General features: G+C 41.7%; 1 non-coding gene across 1 annotated transcript; it reads left to right on the top strand.

Moving 5' to 3' along the window:
- Nucleotides 1-6,917: 6,917 nt before the first annotated feature.
- LOC112084928 lies at nt 6,918-7,025 on the top strand. The gene has a single exon (XR_002898582.1). It is a non-coding gene; the product is annotated as a small nucleolar RNA R71 (small nucleolar RNA).
- Nucleotides 7,026-14,846: the final 7,821 nt, after the last annotated feature.

The raw sequence follows: 14,846 nt of genomic DNA on the forward strand, positions 1-14,846 counted from the left end.
GTGAACGACCAAGTTCCGCGGTCGCGGTGGCTCTACCCGCGGGAAAATGGGTGTTGGCCGCGGTCCCGGCACTTGCTCTCTTCCGGAACTGCATTTTCTGTCATTCTTGCATCGAGAGTATCTGAAGATCTAACCGTTGGATTGTCTCCAAACCAAGTGCATTAGAAAGCCGGTTGGATCCTCTATGTTGTCTCAAATTTTGGGGGTGATCAGACGGTGATAAGGTCTTCATCGCTTGTCATACTTCTGATGGTCTGCATTTATCCAAAATTGCTCATTTGTTCCAAATTGTATATCTTTTGCCCAAATTTCCTGTAAAGTCTTTTGAAACTCTAAAACATTGAAAACACTTTAAAAACATTGAAAACAGAGTTAAAACACCTGCATAAGATACAATTATGATCCATAAAAGTGGTCAAAATACGGTGTTATCAACTCCCCCAGACTTACCTTTTTGTTTGTCGTCAAACAAACTTGAGTCAGGAAAGAAATTTTTGAAAATCGCAAGAACTAAACAATATCTCAGTGACTGTCCTTCTAAACCATAACTTATCGTGAAACATCTAATTGGATCTAGTCTAGAAAATTCTCACCAAAATACAAGCAAACTAGTCCGTTAATCCGTCATGCGAAAATCTACACACTTAGATCTGACTTCCAGTCAACTAGCTCTTAACATTAATTAAAATCTCGGTGTTTCTCATCAAAGAAAGTCTAGGCAAGGCAATCTAGGCTAGGTGTAAAAAGGGTTATTCTAGGGGTAAGGCTTAAAGTGTTTACGGGTTACCTGAAGATCTGGAGAATGCAAGATATTATGCAAAACCGCAAGAGAGAGTGAAGCTGTTGGTATCCACAGTTTTCAGTCACTTTCTTCTTGTCATAGATTACTGGCCTTCTTCCTCAGGTTCTCTCCTAACTCCCCCAGACTTAGATTTTTGTAAATCTTTCAAAAACATAGCTCTATAAACGCTTAGTAGATTCTTCTTGCTCCACAAATTTCGACAATCTAGGACTCATTAGGCTTTTTGTTTCTCTCTCTCTTTTCATTCATTTTTTTTTTTTTTTTGAAAGAGCGGGAACACCTTTAGGTATAGAGTCTTAGAGAGCACGAAATTACCAGTTAAGATTTGTCTTGTAAAGCTTCTTGATGTTTCTGATACTCTTCCTTCCCAATTCCATTCAGTCTCCTTTGTGAGTGACTGAAAACTGTGTCGCTCCTCTTCTCTCCGACGTTTTTGCACATATCTGCTGATATAAACTAAAGAGAGAATGCACGAGGATTGAAAACAAGGGTTTTGGGTTTAGGGTATGGTACCAGAGAAAGATAAACTGGTCATCTAGGGCGACAAAGAGTGGTAAAAGTGATGGTAAAAGACGTCCTAGATGTGTATGTCGATGCCTGCCTAAAATCAATGATGAGAAAATTAAATGTCAATATTAAGGTCAAATAAAATGAGCTAGTATATCTTGTCGGAAAGAATCTCCATGAATAGAAGTCCTCTGGTGGGATTTCGTAATGCAAGTACTTAGCTACCGCCTAGTCTAGGCCTAAATCACAAAAAGAGCAAAAAACGAGGAAATAGCGTAGAAGTACACTGGTCTAAATCATCATAGAAATGTTTATTGTGTTCCTGGTTATGAAAAACATTTTGAAAAACTTTTTGAAAATTTTTATGTGTCCAAAACAAACTCAAAACAAATCAAATTTCATTAGTAAAGGATGAACATCCTCCCCCAGACTTATTTCACACTGTCCTCAGTGTGATAAATCTTGGAAAGAATGGTAAAGAAGATTGAAAAGTTGAAATGTTTAAGTAAACTTATCGTGCTAGAGAGTGCTGCTCGTCTTTTGTGTTTGTTCTTCCTTATTGAAAACCTGAATTTTAATGAAACAGAAACAAAGCAGTGGAAATAGAAAATAAAGGTCAAATGGAAATAGATAAAATACCAAGTGGGTTGCCTCCCACTAAGCGCTTGTTTCAAGTCATTAGCTTGACATTGTTGCTCGATTAGACTCAACCGGGGTCGTGACACTCCTTGGTCTCATCATTGGCCAATGATGGATCAATCAAAAACATCACTTCTCTCTCGTCTTCTCTTTCTTCAGCCAGATATGGCTTTACACGCTGTCCATTCACTGTAAATGAGTTTCCGGTTCTGTCCCACAGGACAATGGCTCCGTATGGCTTGACTTCCTTTATCGTGAAGGGTCCTGACCATCTTGATCGTAATTTTCCTGGAAAAAGCTTAAGACGAGAATTGAAAAGAAGTACCTTATCGTTAGGAGCAAAAGTTCTATGAATAATCTTCTTATCATGATATGCTTTAGTCTTCTCCTTGTAGATCTTCGAGTTTTCGTAAGCATTGTGTCGGATTTCTTCTAACTCGTGAAGTTGAAGTAGTCTTCTTTCTCCAGCTGTTTTCATGTTCATGTTCATTTCCTTGATAGCCCATTGCGCCTTATACTCGAGTTCTACTGGAAGGTGGCATGCCTTTCCATAAACTAGATTGAATGGTGTTGTTCCTAATGGTGTCTTGAATGCTGTTCGATATGCCCATAATGCATCGTCAAGCTTGGTAGACCAATCCTTGCGATGAACTGCAGTCGTTTTCTGCAAAATCGACTTGATTTCTCTGTTTGAGATTTCTACTTGACCGCTGGTTTGGGAATGGTATGGAGAAGCAAATTTATGTGTAACTCCATTCTTTCTAAGAAGGTTTTCGAAAACTCTGTTGATGAAGTGCGATCCTCCGTCGCTTATCACAATTCTAGGAACTCCAAAACGCGGGAATATAACAGATTTAAACAGCTTCATGACGACTTTTGCATCATTGGTGGGACTAGCAACTGCTTCAACCCACTTAGAGACGTAGTCTACTGCTACTAAGATGTATTGGTTTCCAAAAGAAGTAGGAAAGGGTCCCATAAAATCTATTCCCCAGACGTCGAAAATTTCGACTTCGAGAATAATATTTTGAGGCATCTCATTCCTTTTGCTTATGTTGCCCATCCTCTGGCATTTATCGCATCGCGATATATAAGCTTGAGTATCTTTGAACAAAGTAGGCCACCAAAAACCTGCTTGCAAGATTTTTGAAGCGGTTTTGAAGGTTGCAAAATGTCCTGCGTAAGACGAGCTGTGGCATCCGAATAAAATTCCTTCCATCTCTTCTTCAGCCACACATCTTCGGAATAACCCATCAGCACATCTCTTATAGAGATAGGGTTCATCCCAAAAATAATGTCTTATGTCTTTCAGGAACTTTTTCTTCCTATACCCAAAGAATTGTGGTGGTTCTACATCAGCTGCTAGGTAATTTGCTATGTGCCTAAACCATGGGGTGTTGAAAGCATCTGCTCGTCTCATTAGAGGATGTGGTGGTGCGGTATTAGCATTGGTGGGGGTTGTATCTATAGCATAGATGTTTTCTTCAGGCAAACTGTCATTTAAAGGCAATCTTTCTTCAACTCGAATTCGTGAAAGATGGTCTGCAACTCCATTATCTGCTCCTTTCCGATCTCGAATTTTGATGTCGAATTCTTGCAGTAGGAGGATCCATCTTATCAACCGAGGTTTAGCGTCTTTCTTAGACATTAAATACTTGATTGCAGCATGATCAGTATGAACTATGACCTTAGATCCTACGAGATAAGAACGGAATTTCTCAAATGCAAATACGACAGCTAGAAGTTCTTTTTCTGTTGTAGCATAATTGCATTGAGCTTCGTCTAGAGTTCTGCTTGCGTAGTAGATTACATGCAGTTTCTTATCTTTTCGTTGGCCAAGCACTGCTCCGACTGCATAGTCACTTGCATCGCACATGATTTCGAATGGGAGTTCCCAATCAGGTGCTTGCAGGACTGGAGCGGAAACAAGGGCTTGTTTGATCTTATGAAACGCGGCTAAGCACTCATCATCGAACTCGAAGTTCGTTTCTTTGCAAAGCAAACGCGTAAGACGTCTAGCTATTTGAGAAAAATCTTTTATGAATCGCCTATAGAATCCTGCGTGTCCTAAGAAACTACGAATTCCTTTTACGTTTGTGGGTGGTTGTAGGCTGGTCATGACTTCGATTTTGGCTTTGTCAACTTCAATACCTTTTCCGGAAATTCTGTGCCCAAGCACGATTCCGTCTTGTACCATGAAGTGACATTTTTCCCAATTTAATACTAAGTGCTTATCTTCACATCTTTGCAGAACTTTACCAAGATTGGCTAAGCATTTTTCAAAAGAAGATCCATAAACAGAGAAATCGTCCATGAATACTTCCATGAAATCCTCAATAAAATCTGTGAAGATCGACATCATGCACCGCTGGAAGGTAGCAGGTGCATTACACAATCCAAAAGGCATACGTCAGTAAGCAAACGTGTCATATGGACAAGTGAATGTCGTTTTTTCTTGATCCTCCGGGCGAATAGGAATTTGGAAAAATCCGGAGTATCCATCAAGAAAGCAATAGTAGGGATGATTAGCTAATCTTTCTAGCATTTGATCTATGAAGGGAAGTGGAAAATGATCTTTCCGAGTTGCTGTATTCAGTTTCCGGTAATCGATGCACATACGATGTCCAGTTACTGTTCTTGTAGCGATCATTTCATCTTTATCATTTTTTATGACAATGACTCCTCCTTTCTTCGGAACAACATGAACTGGGCTAACCCAAGTGCTATCTGAGATAGGAAAGATTATTCTAGCTTCTAAAAGCTTCATTATCTCCTTCTTGACAACATCCATGAGATTAGGGTTCAGTCTCCTTTGACTTTCGATTGAGTTTTTAGCATTATCCTCTAGATTAATCTTGTGCATACAAAGATCTGGAGAGATTCCAGGTATGTCATCAAGCGAATATCCTAAGGCTTTTCTATGCTTTCTCAGCTCAGTCAACAGCATTTTGGTTTCTTCTTCCGTCAAACCAGAGTTTATTTTGACAGGATAAGTAGAATTTGGTCCAAGGAAAGCGTACTTAAGTCCGACGGGAAGAGGTTTAAGCTCCACTTTAGGGGCTTTAAGCTCGCCCCAAGGATCATTAATTGCTGCAGCAGTGTCTTTAGGAGGTGTAGGAATGTTTGTTTGGTCCTTAAGATCTAGATAGTGAAGAGGTTTCCTATAAGTTTCGGATTTATCAAGCATACATGTGCATTCACTTGAAATTTCTTCAAGGAAATTGCATTCATCTTTTGCGGGTGAAAGCGTGACACTTAAAGGGTCGTCTAGAAGCAGATCTTCATAGACTTCCTCAATAATTCCGTCTAACTCATTAACCCAACAAATTTTGCCATCCAAAGTTGGTTTATCAAAACTTTTGTTCATGTCAAACTGCATAACTAGGCCGGCTAGATGAAGGTCGATTTTTCCTTCAGGAACATTGATTATGGCTCCGGCTGTAGATAGGAATGGCCGTCCAAGAATAAGTGGATCCTTAGGTTCTTTTTCTAGTTCTAGAACTACGAAATCGGTAGGTATGGAACATTTTTCGATTTCTACAGGAACATCTACTAGGATACCTACTGGTTGTCTAACAGAACGATCAGCTAATACTAAAGAAATTTTAGTGGGCTTGAAAGTGTGATGTCCTAAACGTTTTGCTACTGAAAGAGGCATCATATTTATGCTAGATCCTAAATCACAGAGAGCATGCTCAAAAGCTACATCATTGATGGTGCATGAAAGTACAAAGCTTCCAGGATCATTTTTCTTTTCAGGGATTCGGCTTTGCAGGATAGAACTACATTCATGGTTTATCATCATAACGCCTTCTTCAAGAGTTAAAGAATTTGTCAGAATACTCTTCATGTATTTTCTTAAAGCAGGAATCATAGCACAAACTTCTACAAAAGGTAATCTCACATTTAACTCCTTCAGCTTAGCTTTTTCTTTTTCCTTTTTAGGGGCTCTTAAGGCTCTAGGATATGGAGGTTTAGGTTTATAGACACGAGTTGGTGGAGGTGGAATTGGGTCTTCTACAAGGATTTCCCGGGCTGAATCTTCTCTTACTTCTTCTCCATCCTTTTCTTCTACCACTTCCTTTTCAACATCTTCATTCGTGATTCTTTCTTTTTCTTTCTCCTTTTCCTTACCCTTTTCCTCAACTTCGGGATCTTTAGGAAATTCTGGCTCTTTGTAAGCTAATCCACTCCTAAGTGTGATAGCTTTCACATGATCGGAGAGATCTGCTTCACTTGAGCTTTCGAAAGAATTTTCACTTAGCTCCTCTTCAGAATTTTCTAAGTTTTTAGAATTAGTTTTGACTATTATGTTAAGGAGGGTATCGGAATCCTTCTGCATCTCTTTTAGTTCAGATCTAAGATCACTAATCTTTTGAGACATAGATTTTTCAAGCTCTAGAATCTTTTTGTTTAGGTTTTCAGCTTCAGAAGAGGGAAAACTTGGATAGGAAACAGGATTAGATTGAATAGCTGAGATTGGTTCGGAAGGTGGTTTCCAGGCAAGCTCAGAAGACAATTTCCCGCGGTCAGGTGGCTCACGACCGCGGTGAAACACGTCTTGGCCGCGGTCAGAACCAATGGACCCACGGTGATCAGAAACGAATGGAAAATCTTGAATTTGATAGACTTCTGCAGTGTTCACCATCCCTTGATCATAAGAATCCATTGGGTTGTCCCAACCATCAAAGTTACACGTATTGTGTACCCTATTTGGTTGTTGCAATCCAAGATGACTCATTATGTGACGGAGACACTTTATAACTTCCGAAATTTCTTCTTTCTTCTCAGGAAGTGCAGAATTACAAAAGGTTACTTGATTTCGGATGCTGTTTCCTAAATTTTTAATGAAAACGTGAGCATCTTCTACAGATCTAGTTGTGAAATCTCCATTACTTGCTATATCAAAAGAGTGTCGTAACTCTAGAGTTATGCCGCGATAGAAGATCTTAGTAGGTATTCCTCGGCATATCCATGGTGTGGACAATCTCTTTGGTATTCCCTAAATCTTTCCCAAGTATCTAAAAGATCTTCATCTTCTTTTTGTTTAAAAGTTCTTATCTTCTTTCTTAAGAGATTTGCAAGATTTCTAGTGTAAAAACAATTTAGGAAAGTAGTTTTACACGCTGCCCACGTTTTTAGTGAAGCAGGTGGCAAAGATTTTAGCCATTTGCTGGCCTTATCTCTAAGAGAGAATGGGAAAAGACTACACTTGTGGTAATCCCCATTTGCTGTAATGGTTGCACATAATTCTTCGAAAGTCTCGATATGGTCTATCGGGTTTTCGAATGAATAACCAGAGAATTGATTTTGTTAAACTAAATGGATATGGGGTACCTTAATTTCGGTTTTGCCATCCTCAGGTAAGGCTGGTTGAATAGCTCTTCGATCTCCCATGAACTTTTCGAGTGAATCGAAACTTCCAATCAGTTCTTCATCATCTTTGTGTTTGACCGATCCAATTAGCTCATTGTCATCATAAATCGGTTCTTCAAACTCATCATCAGTCAGGTCATCATCGCTTGGATCACCATCCACACGATTTGGTGGATCACCAAGAGTTCCGGGAACATGTTCCCGGTCTCTCATCTCAGAGAAACCTGAAAAAAAAATCAAAAGAAAAAGTAAAAATAAACAAGTGTTCTAATGGATTTAAGCTGGGATTCGCAACAAAACAAATTTAAGTCCCCGGCAACGGCGCCAAAAACTTGATGCGGGTTTGTAAACGGGGTTGGTTGTTTTCGTTTTACTAAGCTTCAGGTTTTAAATTTATAACCCCTAAATATCTGCAAGCGCACAGATGTGCGCTGTAGTACTTAGGGTATCGATCCACAGAGACTTAGTTGTTTCAGTACGAATTCACTGCAACGCTTAAATCAGATTAGAACTAAAAGGGTTTTGGTTTTGGGTTTTTGGTTGTCACTAAATCTAAACTAGAAAGCTAAGCAAGTAAAAGCAAATAAAAACGAAAGCAACTAAAGCAAATAAAAAGCGATTAACTAAGGCAAATGGAAACATGTAAATAGCGATTGAAAATGAAGGCAAATCAAAGCAAGTAAAATCGATTAAACAAAAGCGAATGTAAACAAGTAATAAGCGAATGAAAAACGAACTAAATTGAAGGTTGTAAACAATTAAAGACAAACGTTGGGCATCAAGGGGTTTTCGCAGGGGTTCATTGTCTATGCTAGGTCGATTTTAAACAAGTGATAAAGGTAATCAACTACGTATGTTCTAGAACTCGAGGCACGGAAGTATGAATAGCCTACTTTCGCAGCACTAAGCAACTATCTCTCGCAACCCTAATCAGTAGGTTTCCACTCTGATTCTGGAAGGGAGAAGATGCAATAGCAGAATAAGACTCATCAACATTCACAACTCAACTGCAGGTAGGTTTCCACTCCTATAGAAGAATTGATCGTTTCACCCTAGTTCAGACAATCAATGAAAGATTTCGCAACATATCATATCAGATTGGTTTCTAAGTGGCCAGCAAAAAATCACGCAGTAAGATTAAAGGCAAACGAAGAACATCTAGAAGATTATAAATCCTAAATCTATCGATTCATAAGCAAAGACACATGAAGTTCCCTTTGAAAAATCCCTTTAAACCCAACTGGGTAACTACTCAAACATATTGTAAACAATCATTACGGAGTATTGAAAGTTGCAGGAAATTAAAGAAAAGAAGGAAGAAGAACGAAGAACGGAGAAGCAGAAGGAGGCGCGATGGTCACTCCTGCGGCGGCTCCTCTTCGAAGACGGCGGCGGCTCCTCCTTAGGGTTGCACAAAAATCTCTCTCTCTCCTCTTTGTCTATTAGTTTCGGTGTCTGCCCTTTAGAATGACCTAAAGGGGGTATTTATAGCTTCTGAGGTGGTTCTGGACACTTTGGGCTTCAAAAATAACGAAAAGAATTGATCTGGGCTTTAATTAAGTCGTCGGGAAAGTGAACGACCAAGTTCCGCGGTCGCGGTGGCTCTACCCGCGGGAAAATGGGTGTTGGCCGCGGTCCCAGCACTTGCTCTCTTCCGGAACTGCATTTTCGGTCATTCTTGCATCGGGAGTATCTGACGATCTAACCGTTGAATTGTCTCCAAACCAAGTGCATTAGAAAGCTGGTTGGATCCTCTATGTTGTCTCAAATTTTGGGGGTGATCAGACGGTGAGAAGGTCTTCATCGCTTGTCATACTTCTGACGGTCTGCATTTATCCAAAATTGCTCATTTGTTCCAAATTGCATATATTTTGCCCAAATTTCCTGTAAAGTCTTTTGAAACTCTAAAACATTGAAAACACTTTTAAAAAAATTGAAAACATAGTTAAAACACCTGCATAAGATACAATTATGATCCATAAAAATGGTCAAAATACGGTGTTATCATTTGTCAGCTCGGTCGCTCTTCTCTGGAAGGACGAATTCCACCACCTCGGATATTCTAAAACGACATCGTAACGCCTCAAGTGAGTCGGGGGAAGAGAGTGTTGAACCAGGCGGGTCAGGCTTTTGTCTTTTCCCTGCCCAGACGAAGAAGCACCTCGGGATGCCATGAGACGTTCTAATTCAAGTCTCGGGATGACTTGCGGCATAGTCAATGTCTTCGTTATAGGCAAGACCTCGGGAGCAGCTCGTCAAAACCTACGGCTCGTTGTTGGGAGAGCGAGCACCTGATGGATTTGAGTGATTCGACGCCTCGTCGCCTTCAGACGAATGATTGGAAGGGCTCGGCGAGACGGACGCCTCGGAGGACCCTGTTGCGCCTCTCACCTCGACATCTACATGGCTCGGCTCATATTAAAAAAGCGGATCCAGCGATTCGTCGGAGCGGTTTGACATGATTTACAGTCTGTACAGGAATTACAATTCTACGCGGCGAATTCTCGTCGGAAATAGATCTAGAGCGGCGGAGGCCTCGGAACCCGAGCCAGAAAATAAATAAAGTAGAGAGAGAAAGAAGAGAGAAGGGAGAGCTACCTTTAGTGAAATCGAAGATCTGAAATTATGAGGAAGGAAGAAGGGGATTCACCTTCTTATAGGACAAGCCGAGGTGCGTGAGTTCCGCGTGAACCTCGGGAAGCCATCAATACAACAGCGCATGGAATCCGCGGCGTATTAATAAACTCTGGCCGCGTCGGTTACACGCGCCAATAATTCGAGAATCTTCTTTCGAAAGACCAACGGTTGGGATGTCTGAGTCTTCAGCTGATGTCTCGGCACAGTTGTTACAAAACGCCTCGCCGTTACCTTGAAACACGGCTCGGCATTTTTAACAAAAACGCCTCGACGTTACCTTGAAACACGGCTTGGCATTATTAACAAAAACGTCTCGTCGTTACCTTGAAACATGGCTCGGCATTATTAACAAAAACGCCTCGTCGTTACCTTGAAACACGGCTCGGCATTATTAACAAAGACGCCTCGTCGTTACCTTGAAACACGGCCCAGCATATCCTACTCAAAAACGCCTCGTCGTTTATTCGGCTCGGCATATTCTTCTCACAACGCCCCGTCATTTATCCGGCTCAGCGTAGCCTTCTCAAAATGCCTCGACGTTCACGGTTCAGCATAATTTTCATAGAACACCTCGTCGTTTACACGACTCGGCACGACACTTGCAAATCGCCTCGTGAACAAGCCTTTTCCTTAGAACAACCCACCGAACAACATAGACTACGCCATGCCTCGCTAACAAAACAGCTCGGTGTTGTCTCTTATCTCGGTGTGCTTCGTCGCCTAGCAAATCTTGGAACTACGTCACTGAAAAGCAGCTCGGCATTGTTTTGCACTTTTTAATGGTTCGGCCCTCGTATTCCAGAAACGCTTCGCCTAAGACTGTTCCGTAACAACTCAATTCGATGGTTTATCCCGTGGCTAAGAGCAATAAACCTCGTCATTCTCGTCTCCAAAACTGACGAGCTGGGGGGCTAACTGTTGGGGTCGGTTTTCACCCAAACCGGTTTAAACCATCTCAAAGAACGTTTAAACATCAGGTAGAGCCAATTTGGCGAGAAGAACCAGAGATCCATCAGATATGGGCCGAACCCCCGCATAAGAGGAGTAGGCCGAGCTGTAAATGGGCCGAGCTGTGTGGAGGAAATAAGCAGGCTGAGCTGTGACATCCAGATGGGCCAAGCCGTGCATAAGAAAAGATGGGCCGAGCTGCGTATAATAGAAGATGGGCTGAGCCAAAGAACGCGAGCCAGCTGAAACCCTAGGCAAAAACATTATGACGGTGGCCGCATAACAAGATAAGGAAATATTCCAGAAATCTCTCCCGAGATTCTCGGCTAGGTTATTTAGAGAATTAGTATAAATAGGCAATTGGCACGATTCACTATGTAACTTTGGCAACCCTTAGCAATAAAGACTAAACACTTTCACAGCAATAAAAATCTTCCTTCGATCTTACTGTTCTTGCGATAAACCCTAGAAATTTCGGATCCCTTAAGTTTTTCTTATCAAATTTTTGGTTGTGCGAGTTTCGGCTCACACATTATGCATCTTGAAACATGGTTTGCACTTGTGACAATGAGCTTCAAGCCCTGGGGATGATTCATCTGATGACAACGCATAACCAATAACCAAGAGCATATCCAGAGAGAGACTGATCAAATTCAACAAGTTTGTGAAGTCCATTCCTCTCTATCTCGCATTCGATAATGTCTAGAAGCGAGGCTGCCTTCAATTCTTCTTTAGATACAGCAAAGAGACTAAGGAGAACATCTCTACATATTTCAGAAGAGCCATCTGTTAAATCACAGGTGCTTGCAGATTTTCTCATCGAACTTCCAACCGAGTCGACGACCGAGCCAACCCCAGACGAAGTTTGGATGCTGCACGTCGACGGCTCGTCATCTAAACACGGCTTGGGAGTAGGAATTTGTCTCACCTCACCCACCAGAGAAATATTGGAGCAGTCTTTTCGCCTGAACTTCCATGCCTCGAACAACGAAGTGGAGTACGAAGCACTGATCGCTGGCCTACGACTGGCACAGGGAATCAAAGTTCGAAAAATAAGAGCCTTTCGCGATTCACAGCTCGTAGCATGTCAATTCAACGGAGAGTACGAGGCGAAGGATGGAAGAATGGGAGCTTACCTTAGAGTGGTTTAAGATTTGGTGCGAAAGTTTGACGAGTTCGAACTCACATGAATACCCCGAGGCGAAAACACCTCGGCGGATGCCTTAGCAGCACTTGCTTCAACCTCAGACCCGGATCTCCGTCCAAAAATTCCGCTCGAATTCATCGAACGTCCAAACATAAAGGAGGTAGAAGGAGTTCGGCTGATCAATCCTCCCGAGGAGGAACAAGAGAACGGCGAAGCAGGTGCAGATACATTTCCGAAATCGCGTCACCGGAAGATCTTGCCGGCCGATTCAGCTTACAGGATCCTCAGCAAAGTTGGAGATAATTGAGTCAAAAACCCAGTACAGGCTGTATCAGGGCATTTGGAGCACTGAGCTGAATGATACGGTCACCGGAAGACAGACCTCTCTCGCATCCATTCCAGAGCAATCCGATACTCTTGAATGATCGCCTGTCCGGGGAACCTTCCGGTCCGATTCAGCTGTCGAGTGCTTTATCAAATTTGGAGAATATTGGATCATGTTTCCAGACCAGGTGCAATCATAGGATTTGGAGGCGTGAGTAGAGAGTTAAGCTCACCGGAAGGCACTCCTGTCTCGCTACCGTTTTGGACTGACCCGATGAGCTCCAAAGATTGCGAAGGACGATGCACTTCCAGACCGATTCAGTCTACAGGTCCGTCATCAAGATTTTAGATATTTGAGTCCTCGTTCCATAACGTTTGAGATCATTCCATTTGAAGCCATGAGCGAGAAGATAACGTTTCCGGAATGGACACATGTCTAGAAGCCTCTTTCTGACCGTGTCAGTGTACTGCAAAGATGAGTCCATCGGGGAACCTTCCACTTCCCACGCGCTGAGGGTTTCTTCACCAAAGTTCGTGATATTTGAGTTGTCTTTCCAATGCAGTTGAAATCATGCCATTTGGAGCCATATACTGGAAGTTACTCTCCCCTCAATGCAAAGTGGTCCAAGAAGGCTTAGGTTGTGCGATACAGTACTGCGACTTGATTAACTCGCACCCATGAATATTCAACGCTCTGGAAACAAGTTGAGACTTTAGAGATGAGTTTAAGGAGACTCTGAGAAAGGTAGAGACTTCCAGAATCAAATTTGAGTATGTCCACAATGCTGTGCGAGATAGACCTGCGAGTTGGACATGAAGTGGAACCATGTAGCACATGTGTTCGCAAATTACACCGACTTGGTCATGCGACTTGGGCAAGGAAGTGACCATCTCGCACACATATTATCTCCATAATGCGTCCTGGTTGTGCGAGTTGAAGAGAAGGAAGCCTGAGCAGCACAAAAATTCGCTGTTTACACCTAGATAGGCATGCGGCTGAGGCTGAGGGATTTATGGCGCACAAGGCTGCTTTTATAGCTGTGCGACTTGGGCATGCGACTTGGGAAGCACCTGACCATGTCGCACACCAGCCACCAGACCCAACTTAGCCGGGTCAGTACCCAGTTTTTCCTGGGCTGACCCGGTCCATTAGCACTTAGTATATATAGCTTTTTGGAGAAAACCCTAAACATCTCATCTTCTACTTAGTTTTCTCTCTAGTTTTCTTTCTTTTTTAGTGTAAAAACGTTTTTGATTAAGAGATATCTGAAAGGATTTGATCATTCCAAAGCTGTTTCTTATCATCTCATCATCTCATTTCTGCTTCTAATCATGATTAACATCATCTCTTGCAAAAGATTAGATGTGTTCTTCATGATTAGTGAGTAGTCATCTTTTAAGCTTCTAGGTGTGTAGATTAGGGTTGTTAGATGTTTGATTTATGATGTTTAGGGACTAGATTCTCATTTCAGTTCCTTAGTTAGCTGTTCCTAATGCTAGATCTTTGCACATCACTCTGGTCTAGAGCTTAGGCAAATCTCCACCCACAAGGTGTTTGATGAAATGCCTGAATGAAAGCTAACTAAGGGTTTATGCATTAATGCCATGCGAATGTTTGTTAATTGCATAAATGACATATTAGAACTGTTTCTTAATGCTCATTAGTTCATATTTCACAAATGGGAATTTGGTTTGAAAGTGGATTAGTATAGAGATTAATGCCTTCATGAGAGGATTAGTCTAGATTAGAGTTCTAAGTTGAAATGTTTGAGATCATGTGATTGCTTGCTATGTCTTTCTGTGTAAGATTCAGTCTTCTTGGTTGAGAGATTGTTTGGTCACTTATTAGGCTTGATGCATTATGCTTGTTGATTGCTTGATTATATCTAATGGTTGTTAGACTTGATTAAGTGATTAGCAAAGGGATTATTGTCATGGGAATGAATTAATCTGCTTTTGAAGTCTAGACTAAAGAGTAACTTGCATTGCATTATTGTTCTTAGCATCATGAATTGATATCTGATATGTTCATAATTTGCATCATTTAGGTTGCATAAATCATTCCAAATCATGTTTTATTTCATGCATCTTAGGTCCTTAGGGTTTGTTTTAGAACTTAGGAGATGCATTAGGTCCCAATGAGTCTTTGCATGTTTTGAGTGTCTATCAGGTGAATATGGAGCTGAAAAGATAAATCCAGGAGGTGGAATGGTGAGCAAAGAGTGAAAAAGTGGAAAAATTGGGTCTTGGGAGATTTTCGGCCATTCTCGCTGGCCAGGAAGGTTTCACCGGCCATTTTCATGTACCGCGGGAAGCTTTACCGGCCATTTCCATGTACCGCGAATGAAGTGTATCGGCCAAAATCTCCGGGTGTGAACGAGTCTCAGAAATCGCCTGTCCGGGGAGCCTTCCGGTCCGATTCAGACGGCGGGTCCTTCATAGAAGTTGGAGAGCATTGGAGCACGG

Source organism: Eutrema salsugineum, unplaced genomic scaffold, assembly GCF_000478725.1.
Source record: "Eutrema salsugineum unplaced genomic scaffold, Eutsalg1_0 scaffold_4, whole genome shotgun sequence".
Taxonomy (NCBI): Eukaryota; Viridiplantae; Streptophyta; class Magnoliopsida; order Brassicales; family Brassicaceae; genus Eutrema; species Eutrema salsugineum.